The 13,129-nt window shown below is 46.7% G+C and overlaps 1 long non-coding RNA gene across 1 annotated transcript in view; it reads right to left on the bottom strand.

Annotated features, from left to right (window-relative positions):
* Nucleotides 1–13,129, bottom strand: part of LOC119566059 — an 82,764-nt gene that overhangs the window by 55,354 nt on the left and 14,281 nt on the right. The window lies entirely within an intron of this gene.

Genomic DNA, 13,129 nt, shown 5'->3' with positions numbered 1-13,129 from the left:
TTAGAAATTATTCTATTCGAATTTTTGGAAGCTATTTTATACATTCAGTCTTCTGTGTCCCCACTAAAGCGTGTGAATTCGGCGTATTGCGTCCACAGTACCAAGGCTAGCATCGAATGTCGGAGTGGTGCACTGTGGGTAGGTATCCCACAGTTCCTGCAGTCCCTGCCGCCCATTGGAATTCTGGGTTAAGCTTCCAGTGCATGATGGGACAAAAACATTCTCGCGGGAGTTTCTGGGTATGTCTCGTCAGACAGCTAAGGCAGACAATCATTTTGTGCCTTTTTGACGTGCAGACGCCATACTTCTTTCAGCAGATGGTGCACAGCTGCTCTCTGCTACTATGAATCCACCTCTCCAACTCAACTCTGCTCAGCCATCATGAACCAAGCAGCACAGCTTCCGCCGCCAACTCTGCTCTCCCGCTATTCCCACGCTTCCGAGCTTCTCCATGTTGTCTGTCCTGGGCTCCCACCTCCGTGAAAGCCACAGAAGACAACCATTTTCAGCCTTTTTTTGGCTACCGTGAACCAAACAGCACAGCTTCCACTGCCACTCTGCTCTCCTACGTTTCGCGCCCTTTTTCCAGGATTACCCGTGCAGGCACCATAGCCATGGAGCCCGATCAGATCTCCGCTGCAGTTTTAACCATTGTAAATACCTCACGCATTATCCAGCAGTATCTGCAATACCTGCAAAACCGGGCGAGGAAGCGACAACAGCGCGATTACTATACTGATGAGGACATGGACACGGATGGCATGGCATGTGGCAAATGGGAGATCATGGTGCTGTTGGGCCAGGCTCATGCTGTGGAATGCTGATTCTGGGCCCGGGAAACAAGCACAGACTGGTGGGACCGCATAGTGTTGCGGGTATGGGATGATTCCCAGTGGCTGAGAAACTTTTGTATGAGCAGGGCCACTTTCATGGAACTTTGTGACTTGCTGTCCCCTGCCCTGAAGCGCAAAGACACCAAAATGAGAACAGCCCTCACAGTTGAGAAGCGAGTGGCCATAGCCTTGTGGAAGCTTGCAACGCCCGACAGCTACCGGTCAGTCAGAAATCAGTTTGGAGTGGGGAAATCTACTGTGGGGGCTGCTGTGCTGCAAGTAGCCAACGCAATCATTGACCAGCTGCTATCAAAGGTAGTGACTTTGGGAAATGTGCAGACCATTGTGGATGGTTTTAATGCACTGGCGTTCCCTACCTGCGGCGGGGCGATAGACAGAACGCATATCCCTATATTGGCCCCGGAACTCCGGGGTGACCAGTACGTAAACTGCAAGGGGTACTTTTCCATAGTGCTGCAAGCACTGGTGGATCACAAGGGACATTTCACTGACATCAGCATGGGATGGCCGGGAAAGGTACATGATGCTCACATCTTCAGGAACTCTGGTCTGCTTGAACAGCTGCAGGAAGGAATTTACTTCCCAGACCAGAAAATTACTGTTGGGGATGTTGAAATGCCTATAGTTATCCTCAGGAACCCAGCCTTCCCCTTAATGCCATGGCTCATGAAGCCATACACAGGCACCCTGGAGAGTAGTAAGGAGCAGTTCAACTATAGGCTGAGCAAGTGCAGAATAGTGGTAGAATGTGTGTTTGGACGTTTGAAAGCACACTGACGCAGCTTACTGACTTGGTTAGATCTCAGCACAACCAATATTCCAATTGTAATTGCTGCTTGCTGTGCGCTCCACAGTATCTGTAAGAGTAAGGGGGAGACGTTTATGGCGGGATGGGAGGTTGAGGCAACTCCCCTGGTGGCCAGTTTCACACAGCCAGACAACAGGGCAATTAGAAGAGTGCAGCAGGGCGCGCTGCACATCAGAGAAGCTTTGAAAGCCAGTTTCATGACTGGCCAGGGTACGGTGTGAGAGTTGTGTTTGTTTCTCTTAAAGTTACCCCCCCCCATATATATATGAAAGGAAATGAAGTCACAATTGTTTAAAAACCATTCTTTAGTATTTGTTGCACAAAACATTGAGAGAAATATGAAGCATGAATGAATGAATAGATGGGGGAGGGAGGGTATTGGGTTTGGGGGGTGGAGCAGGAGGGAAGGACACGTCCAGAAACCAAATAAAAAATTAGGATATGCCAGCGTTCTGCTGCTTGTGCAATCATCTGGGGTTGACTGTATGGGTCCCCATAGCCTCCCCCCCCCCCCGTGTTCTTGGGTATCTGGGTGAGGAGGGAGGGTGGTTATTCAGGGGCTGCAGCGGCAGTCTGTGGTCTTGCTGCCTTTCCTGCATTAGATCCACCATACAGCAGAGCATGTCAGTTTGCTCCCCCATGAGCTTGACCATAGCATCCTGCCTGCTCTCAAAGCGCACATCCCTCCTCTCTTCATATTCACGTAATGCTTTACGTGACTCCGCAATTGTTTGCCTCCACGCATTCAACTGGGTCCTATCAATGTGGGAGGACTGCAGGAGCTCGGCAAACATGTCTTCCTGAGTTTGTTTTTTCTGCCTTCTAATCTGGACCAGCCTCTGGGACAGAGTATATAGGGGCCGCATTGAAACATTTGCACCTGCTGCAGGAGGAGAAAAAGGGAGGGTAGTATTTTAAAAGATACATTTTAGAGAACAAAGGGGACACTGTTTCTCAGTGAAACAGGCAATTCATAGTACACATGTTCTTTCTGTACAAGGTCTCATTTTGCCTCTTATACCGAAGAGCCTGCCACTTTGGTGTGAGTAAGCCATCAACATGCGGCCAGGCAACAGAATTCAGCTTGCAGGCAGCCTGCGGGCTCTCTGGGATGATCACTTCACACAACACCCCACCACCACCACCACATACACACACACCGCGGGGCTCCAATGAGGCTCTTAAAGGGATCATCCCTGCTCAACTAAACGTGAACAGCCCAGTGTGGCTCCGATGAGGCTCTGAGAAGGGATGAGCCCTTTAAACTAAACGCAAACAGCCCAGCATGGCTGGGTTTCCCCCCACCTCCCACTGCGTGGCTCCGATCAAGCTCTCACTCACCAGAAGTGCCTTCTCCAGGGTCATGGTCTGGGAGCATGCTTTGGGAGTAGGGGGAGGCTATTGGCTCCAGCGTTAAGAACAGTTCCTGGCTAGGGGGGGGAAACAGATTCCCCACTTGCCGCCTGTGCACTGTTCTCCTCCTCCTCTTCGTCCTCCAAAAACTCATCATCCTCGCTCCGTGCTGCTACTCCCCCCTTGCAGGTGTCCATGGACAGTGGTGGGGTAGTGGTGTCGTCACCCCCCATAATTGCATGCAGCTCACAGTAGAAGTAGCATGTATGGGGCTGTGATGCAGAGCACCCATTCGCCTCCCTGGCTTTTTGGTACACTTGTCTGAGCTCCTTGATTTTTGTACAACACTGTTCTGTGTCCCTGGAGTAGCCTCTTTCCGTCATGGCTCTGGAGACTTTAGTGTACGTATTTGCATTCCTTTTTTTGGAACATAGTTCTGCCATAACAGATTCGTCTCCCCAGCATGCAGTGAGATCCAGTACCTCCCGTTTGGACCATGCTGGAGGCTTGTCTGCGAATCCGGGACTGCGTGGTCTCTTGAGATGGTGGACTCTGCATGGTCGCCTGTGATGGTGGACTCTGCATGGTTGCCTGTGATGGTGGACTGTGCTGATGGTCACCTGTGCTGATGGTCACCAAACAGGAAATTCAAAAGTTCCCGGGGCTTTTACGGCCTACCTGGCTAGTGCATCGGAGTTCAGAGTGTTGTCCAGAGCGGTCACAAGGGAGCATTCTGGGATAGCTCCTGGAGGCCAATATCGTCGAATTGTGTCCACAGTACCTGTAACCCGGAACTGAGATCTCGATTTTAGTGCTACACTTGCAGAGGTGAAGTAGAGAAATCAGAGTAAAGAGCCCTTTAAATCAAAAAAACTGGTTTGGTCATGTGGATGGAACCAGTTTTATTTCGAGGTAACTCAGCTAATTCCAAAACGACCGCATACTGTAGACCAGGCCTCAGTCAGGTCCCACACTCACTTCCGTCATCTCACCCTAGCCACAGCCCACTTGCCCACTAGGACTTCACACATTTCCTCTTTGTGACTCAGTCCTCCAGCCAGATCATTATGTAGTTCTCCCCTTCCAAGGTATCAAAGTCTTACTGGATCAGCTGTCCTCATCCACTCCTGACAGTCTTCCAATCCACAGGTAGGTGCTGTGCTACTTTCCCAGCAGCTGGTAGGGGAACCCAGGCCCACCCACCACTCCAGGTTCCAGTCCAGGGACCTTATGTCTAGCAACTATGCTCTGCTCCCAGACACTGTTACTACTTCCCTGAGCTTTTTTTCCTTCCTCTTTGCTCTATCTTCTGTCCCACCTCTGGTTTTAACAGCCCCAAACTCCCTCCACCCAGGGAGTAACTGCAGACTAAACACTAAACACACCTCTTCCACAGAGTGAATGCAGAGTACTTCCCCTGTAACCCGCTTCTGCTGCCAACTTCCTGGTTTTACACCAGCCCCATCTGTCCTTCTCAGCTAGGCTGAGAAGACTTTCAAGCCTTCAATCAGGCTTTCAAGCCCTGGCTGTCCCTGCTCTGCCTTGTGTATGGGGTGGACACCATGCCCCATCACAAGCACATGTGTGTGTATGTAAAATAAACACCTGTAAATTGTTTGAAATGAATAAACTGAACGAATGTTTGTAATTTTGGTCACTGGAGTCATTTGAGATGGAAAGAACCCAGCTTGAATCCCAAGAGCTAGTAGTTCACAAAAAACCTCTCTGCTTACTTGTAAAATGAACATGTTTGATATGAAAATAATCAGGAGACAATGAACATGCGACACTATGATGTCGTGTTTTACAGAATCACTTTTCAGAGCAGAAGTTCACTTTAAGTTCTATGGGCCAGATCCTCTGCTTAATGTAAGGGGACTTAGTGGGCTGGCGGGGGGGTTGGTTGACCATCTCCCAGTACCAAAAGAAAAGGGAAAACCAGGATCCTGAGACTGATGGTCCCCAGGGGCAACAGGGAGAGGCCAACACTCCAGATCAGCCTGATTGACAAGGCAGGCAGGCTAATGAGGGAGTCAGAAGGCCAGGGGTCCTATCCTCCACGTGGGCTGGAGCTGTCTGGGCCAGAGTGGTGCCGAGTTAAGGAAAAAGAAGGTGCCTGGGATGAGCTGGGGAACAGCTGTGCAGGCCAGAGCCAGAGGAGCAGCCTGAGCTGAGCAGAGTCACGCTGGCCAGAGCCAGAGAAGCCAACCAGAGAGCAGATCTATGCTGGGAGCCACAGTAGCCAGGGCCAGAGGAGCAGCCCGGAGAGCAGTGCTGGAGGCAGAGCAGCAGCAGTGCTGGTGCTAAAACTCGGGTTGGAGCAGTCCGGAGCCAGGTGCGGTGAGCAGCTGGGAAGAGCGAGGGGGGACCCTGGACAGAGGACCCAGCGCAGGGAGACGCCCCCAACCAAGAGGCCTTGCAGGCCAGACTTGGAGGAGGATCATAACCCCAACGGGGCGGGGGACACGCTGGGAAGAAGGGTCCTGCCACCTAGAGCCTGAGAGCATGTGGCCAGCACCAGAGCAAGTGTCTAACCCGCTACATCCCTGCAGCCCAGCCAGAGGCTGCGCAGGAAGCCTGGCACATGTGAGGAACAGACTGTGAACTGCCCGGACATTCCAGAGACTGCTGGTTGTGATGTCCCCATGCCACAGAGCTGGGTTATATGTGTTCCTTTAACCTTGCCCATTTTTTCCCTTACTTTTTAAATTGTTTGCTGAACTATACGTAATGATCAGTGGGCCAGGGAAGCATCCAGTGCAGAGAGCGCACCCCAGAGTGGGGACACCCTCACCCCTGCCGTAAGTGACCATGACAAGGTTGGGGGTCGAGCTCCCCAGGAGTCCTGGGCCCAGCCTTGTTGGGGTTACGAGGACTCTGCCACACAGGAGAGTGGAAGGGGCGTCCTCCAGATCAGACAGGCCTCTGGGTAAAGGGAGTGGGAGTGAGGACTCAGATCCTTTTGCTAGCCAATTCCACCAGGGTAGTGTATAAGCCATAAAAGTTCCCCACAATAGCAGGACCATTTCCCCGCTTACCTTTCGGCTGCTTATTCCACTCTAGCAAAGCAATTGGAAAGTAAGTGTTACCAGCTATGTAGCAATTCCTCTAATATAAGGACAATTTCCAGCTGGCTTAGCCTGCTCTACCCTATTCCCTCTCCCAGCCTCCAGCATAAAGATCATGTCAGGGAAAGGGAGCACGGCTGGAGCACCACTGCTTTTTGACAGTCCTCATCTGTGGAACAGCTGTTTTGGGGGGGAAAGCATTGGGCCCATGAACAATTTAGAGCGGCCCTGAGGTTGCTCTAAGTTACACTGATGGTTGAATCCACACCTACCCAACTCTAGGATCTGTGGAGCAGTGTTCAAAGATGCAAAGTCCCATTTGTCCCCCAGCTGAGTATCTGGCCCCAAAACAGTAGACAAAGCTATAGAAAATTGAATATATTTCCCTGATTAAGGGTTTGAAGTTTAGCATAACCAGTTCCTCTGAATCAACAGTGGTTGGACTCGAATAGACACATAGAGTTCCTGGCACATGGTAAGTTTGTCAAAGTAAGACCATGCCAGGAACTGAGGAAAGAGCCTGAACAATTACATGCTGTTGACATTCTAGTAGTTGAAGGCACTCAGGGGCTTCGGTGAGTTAATTAGTATCTCACAGAGCTGGAACCAAAGTTAGGTGAAAATCATTAGAAGGGTATGGGAGGGAAAAAAGAACCCAGGGATTGTGTCTCCCAGTCCCCTGGTCTATCACTGCTCTGCTACTATTAGGATGCATTGGAAAGATGACTGTCAAAAGAAAGCTATCCCATATCCATTCCAGATGAAGAACTGGATGCAACAACAGCATGTTATAGGATACTTAAATTTACAATGTGCATTCAGGCATTCCTTCCTTCCTGGAAAGATAGCAGAACAAATTATTAAACAATCAATTTGTAAAGACCTAGAGGATAATAAGTGTAAGCAGTGTCAGGATGAGCTCCACCCTGACATCTGGTGGTGAGGTGTGGCAAGTTGTGGAAAAAAAACTTCAGGGGCCGATCTCATTTGCATAGGCACACCCACCCCGCCTAGACTGAGGCCATAGCTGCCCAAATGGTCACTTCGGCTGCTGTGGGATCCCCAGTGTCTCTGTTATTGGGGCAGGAAGAATAAAATGTTATTACCCTGATTATGGGAACTGTGCTTGGAACTGTACTTGGCCTTTTGCTATGATGGAGGGACTCACCATCAACTAAGTAGCACTCGCTAGGCAAGGGTCATGGGTTCCAAAACTGCGTGAAGAGCTGAAAATCACTGAGCACTGTGTCAAGTAGTGGGGAGCTGGAAGATCTAGAGTGCAGTGGTGCTGTTTGTGAAACAGCGAGCTGTGCAGAGCAGAGCAGAGCCGAGCCGGTCGTGAGACAGCGGCGTGTTTGTGAGACGGCGAGCTGTGCAGAGCTGTTCGTGAGACGGCGAGCTGTGCAGAGCGGAGCCATTCGTGAGACAGCGAGCTGAGCAGAGCTGTTCTTGAGACAGCGAGCTGTGCAGAGCAGAGCCGGTCGGGGTGGAGCGGAGCCGTTCGTGAAACAGCGGTGTGTTCGTGAGACGGCGAGCTGAGCAGAGCTGTTCGTGAGACGGCGAGCTGTGCAGAGCGGAGCCGGTCGTGGTGGAGCAGAGCAGAGCCCTGTGGGGCAGTCAGCTTCAGGACTGAAATCACTAAGAGCTGAAATCACTGAGCACTGTGTCAAGTAGTGGGGAGCCGGAAGATCTAGAGTGCAGTGGTGCTGTTTGTGAGACGGCGAGCTGTGCAGAGCAGAGCCGGTCGTGAGACAGCGGCGTGTTCGTGAGACGGCGAGCTGAGCAGAGCTGTTCGTGAGACGGCGAGCTGAGCAGAGCGGAGCCGTTCGTGAGACGGCGAGCTGAGCAGAGCTGTTCTTGAGACAGCGAGCTGAGCAGAGCCGGTTGGGGTGGAGCGGAGCCGTTCGTGAAACAGCGGTGTGTTCGTGAGACGGCGAGCTGAGCAGAGCTGTTCGTGAGACGGCGAGCTGTGCAGAGCTGAGCCGGTCGTGGTGGAGCAGAGCCGTTCGTGAGACAGCGTAGCAGAGCAGAGCCCTGTGGGGCAGTCAGCTTCAGGACACGTAAGGTGCCCCTTACCCCTTTCCCCCACACACAGGCACATTTTAGCCAGACTGGGGAGTAACACTATGCAGATGAACTTTTGAACTCTGGGGCTGGACTTTTTGGACTTTGGGTGATTTGTGGATTGCTGGACTCAAGAGACGTTTGGGTGCTGGGACTCAAGAACCCGAGGGAAAGGGGCATGCCCCAATTTGCTTGGGGTGGTTTTTTTTGCTCATGGGTTGTGTTATGAATCCTGTTGGTGGTGTTTCCCCAACATAATGCCACATTGTTTCTCTCTGTTATTAAAAGGCTTTTTGCTACACTCAGACTATGTGCTTGCGAGAGGGGAAGTATTGCCTCTTGGAGGCGCCCAGCAGGGGTGGTATATATTTGTCCCAGGTCACTGGGTGGGGGCTCGAGCCGGTTTGCATTGTGTTATTGGAATGGATCCCCTAGATATTGAACCCGGCCCTTGTTGCTGCCAACTCTGATGGGCAGAAGGGTTACATAAGGAATAGCTAGTATGGATTTGTCAAGAACAGATCATATCAAATCAACCTAATTTTCTTCTTTGACAAAGTTATTGGCCTAGTGGATGGGGAGGAGCAGTAGATGTGATATATCTCGACTTTAGTACAGCTTTTGATATAGTCACACATTCTCGTAAGCAAACTAGGGAAACGTGGTCTAGATTAAATTAGTATAAGGTGGGTGTACACCTGGTTGAAATATGATACCTAAAGAATAGTTGTCAATGGTTTGCTGTCAGACTGGAAGGACACATCTAGTATGGGCCCACAGGGATCAATCTGGGTCTGGTACTATTCAATAGTTTAATTAATTATTTGGATAATGGAGTGGAGAGTATGCTTATAAAATTTGTAGATGACACCAAGCTGGGCGGAGTTAACAGGCTTTGGATGCCAGAATTAGAATTCAAAATGGCAGGTTTCAGAGTAACAGCCGTGAAGTGAGCTGTAGCTCACGAAAGCTTATGCTCAAATAAATTGGTTAGTCTCTAAGGTGCCACAAGTACTCCTTTTCTTAATTCAAAATGACTTTGACAAATTGGAGAATTGGTCTGAAATCAACAAGATTAAGTTCAATAAAAACAAGTGAAAAGTACTACACTTAGGAAGGAAAAATCAAATGCACAACTACAAAATGGGGAATAACTGGCTAGGTGGTATACTGTGGAAAAGGATCTAGGGTAACAGTGGATCACAAATTGAATATGAGTCAACAATGTGATGAAATTATGAAAAAGGCTAATATCACTCTGGGGTGAATTAACAGGGCATTTGTTTGTAAGACTCAAAGTAATTGTCATGCTCTGCTTAGCGCTGGTGAGGCTCAGCTGGAGTCCTGTGTCCATTTCTGGGTCCCACGCTTTAGGAAAGATGTAGACAGACTGGAGAGAGTCCCAAGGACAACAACAAAAATGATAAAAGGTTTAGAAAATGTGACCTATGAGGAAAGGTTTAAAAAATTTGGCCTGGTTAGTCTGGAGAAAAGAAGACTCGGGGGGAATTGAAAACAGTCTTCAAATATGCTAAAGAGGATGGTGATCAATTGGTCTCCATGTCCACTGAAGATAGGACAAGAAATAATGAGCTTAATCTGCAGCAAGGGACATTAAAAGATTAAGTAGTAGGAAAAAGTCTCTTACTATAAGGCTACTTAAGCTCTGGAACAGTCTTCCAAGGGAGGTTGTGGAATCTGTCATTGGAGGTATTTAAGAACAAGTTAGTCAAACATCTGCCAGGGATTTTCTAGGTTTACCCGGTCTTTGTTCAGCAGAGAGGGCTAGACTTGATGGCTTCTCAAGGTACCTTCCAGTCCTACATTTCTATGATTCTTTTACACAGACCATTGGGCCAGATTCATTCCATCCTGGTGCTACACCATTAACTTTATTAAAGTAACACCTGAGATGAATTTGGACTTTTTTTTCTGCCAACTGTACCTGATTACATCACACATCTCTTATTTGAAACCCAAAGTCACCACTCCCCCATGCTCAGTTGAAGATGTGGGTGACACAGAATTATATACAGTTATTTACCACCGGGGACTTAACACTGTCTGTTGTGAACTTTGCTTTGCTTTCTTTGCCTCCTAGAGGTATTGCCAGCTTTGATGCTAGGCAGTACTTTGTTAAATAATATATGTGATCATCATTTAAACTTCCAACCACAGCATGCAATTATTTTTCTGAAAAAAAATTCAGAATCTAGCTATACTGCAAGTTAAGAATTGCTGTGTAGTAATTAAATGGAGGGAACATGGTATGTTGAGAAAGCAGAATTAAAAATATAGCCCTATTTATTTAGGACTGAGAAAAAACTGTATGCATTCCCATCTCATCACTAAGACTATCAACATGTTATACTATTGTTTAAACCACATATACTCAGCAATCTAGAAAAGCACTTAATGAGGTATTTTGGTTTAGCACTGTATAGATATTTACAAATCTTTTAAACTCATTTTTATTCGATAGTCATTACTAGCTTTAAATAATCTATGGAGCAAACATAGATTTAGTCCTATAATAAAAAACATGTTTTTAAAGCTATTGATTATACATTAAGAAGCTGAATTTTAAACCTCAGTATACAAACCATTTTATGTATTTATTTCTTTTTTAAAGTATTGCAGAGAGATAAAGTAAATTATGGACTAAGCACTGATATATTTCTTTTAACCACAATGTCTTACATTTTAAAACTGACCCCAAAACACATCTTTTTTCAGACATCTTTATCTTATAAACTTATTTTTAAATGACTAAAACTATAGGGGACTGGCTGGTACTGGTAATGTTGTATGTAGCCCTCCACTAGCAAGAACTGAATGTTATTAACAACTAAGCCCTATCTGGTGGCCTGTATGAAATGAGTTTTTGAGTCCAATTAGGTTATAAAGTCAGAAAACCCAGTGCTATAACTGATACTAATTGATATTATTTTTGGCAGCCTCAGCAGAGAGGCCTAGTGTAATGAATTGATGTGCTACAGACAACAGGCTTTATTACTGTATAAATCACACACACATGGGGAGCTGCAGCTCCAGAATCACAGGCTTCTATTACTGGTAAATGGTCCTTGATCTTCTTTGCAAACCAGCCACATCACTCAAACACTCATAGATACAAGTACATTACATTAGGACTGCATCAGAATGAAGATTAAACTAACCTCTCATTAAGCAGCAGGCTTGCCAGGCCAGGACTGGAAACCAGCACTGCTGCTTCTTAGACTTACTTGTTCTGTGCATAGGACGTCAACTTCCAAAGCTTTCAGCGAAGCATTAAATTTACTTAAAAATATAAACTCATTGAAGCAAAAACAGTTAGTGGCCAGGTTGGTTTCCAGATTTCATACCAGAGTAAATGTATATGTATATGGCTAACCCCCGAAAGACATGTAACATAATGAATAGTGATGCTATAATAAACAATATTATCTTTTGGTAAGGAAAAAAATATACTGCCACTGGCTTGGTATCTATTGAGTCTATTTTGTTACTGGAATCTATTTTCGGTTATATGGTATGCTATTATGAGCCTGCACATTTCACAGAAGAAGAGCTCCTATAAGGTAAAACACCTTTAACTGTACCCAGAGATACCATCTTTCATTTATCTTGGTGTATTACCATGATCACAGTAATGGTCATTAATAACATACAGCCAGACCACACCTGGCCCAGAACCACACAAAGAGGATCCTCTCTGCAAGCTAATCTTCCCCTTCAGAAATAGGGGCTGCCTCCACAATACCACCCTCCCCCCAGGATTCTGGGTTAGGGATCCATGCCTGAGGACAGGGCAGGGCAAATAGGAATGGGGGTATTGCACAAATGCCACGTGTTTCTTGAGGATCCCCCATGATCCACAGCACCTGGAAGCTTAACTCCCTGCTCGTTCAGGGGCCGGACCAGGGGGAGAGAAATACCGCCCAGGCAACAATTACAGTTCCATAAGATTGTGAATTTTCCTCCCACAGGTCACTTCTAAACAAAATCTCATGAGAGTCTGGGCAATCAATGCCTTAAATATTCCAGAGTCTAGTAAATATATTGTTAGAATGTTGTTTTAAAATGAATCATGTGACTTTAACAAGCTTTACCCAACCCAATCTCTTTGCACAGAAGCATCTACAGAGGATCTTCAGAAGGACCATAAGTAAAACTCACTGAGGACATTGAAGACTATGAATGCATACAACACAGAGACTATGCATAGCTAATTTTGCTGTCTATGGCCTTGATCCAACACCCATTAATAAAATGCAATATTATCAACCCTCAGCACTTGAAAATCACAAGTCAGGCCCCAAAAAAGTAATGGGATTGCTTTAAAATCATAACACTTTGTGAATAATAAATATGAGGGTGGGTTTTATTTGCCTTCTGAGCTTTGAGGATTTAGGGTTCATATTTTCACACTTTTCTCAGCAATCATGAGGAATAGAAATTTGCTTTAAAAAAAGAAATCTGAGATCCTCATATAATCACAGGATTCCAGGAGCTGTGGCTTTAAGAAAAAGCACCAAATATTGCAAGGCTTGAGATAAAATTGCAAAAGTGGACAACATTGACCGGAAAACTCCCATTTACTTCAAGGAAGATTGTGTAGTGTGTCTTCTATTTATTACTCATTTTAGTATAAATTATCATCTTGCTATTGAACATTATGAACCAAATCCTGTTCTTAGTCATGCTGGTTCAACTCTAGGCAAAAGCAGAGCCCAAAGGCTTTTTCTGAGAACATGAAGTTCACGGATACACTCCCTTATTTCTCCAAGGACTCACTACCTTATATAGATTTATATGTCTCAGATGTACTTGACCATGAGGAACATAATTCATTTTATACCTAGTGTTACCATCCCACACAACCTTAGTGTTATCTCACAGTTTATAGCTGTAATTTAATTGTATCAGATATGCTGAATCATTAAATTGTAGAAAACCTGACATACATTTTTAAAATGAGC

This window comes from Chelonia mydas, chromosome 1 (assembly GCF_015237465.2).
Source record: "Chelonia mydas isolate rCheMyd1 chromosome 1, rCheMyd1.pri.v2, whole genome shotgun sequence".
In the NCBI taxonomy this organism is placed as follows: Eukaryota; Metazoa; Chordata; order Testudines; family Cheloniidae; genus Chelonia; species Chelonia mydas.
Note: the sequence above shows the minus strand (reverse complement) of the source record. Positions and strands in the feature narration are given on the sequence as shown.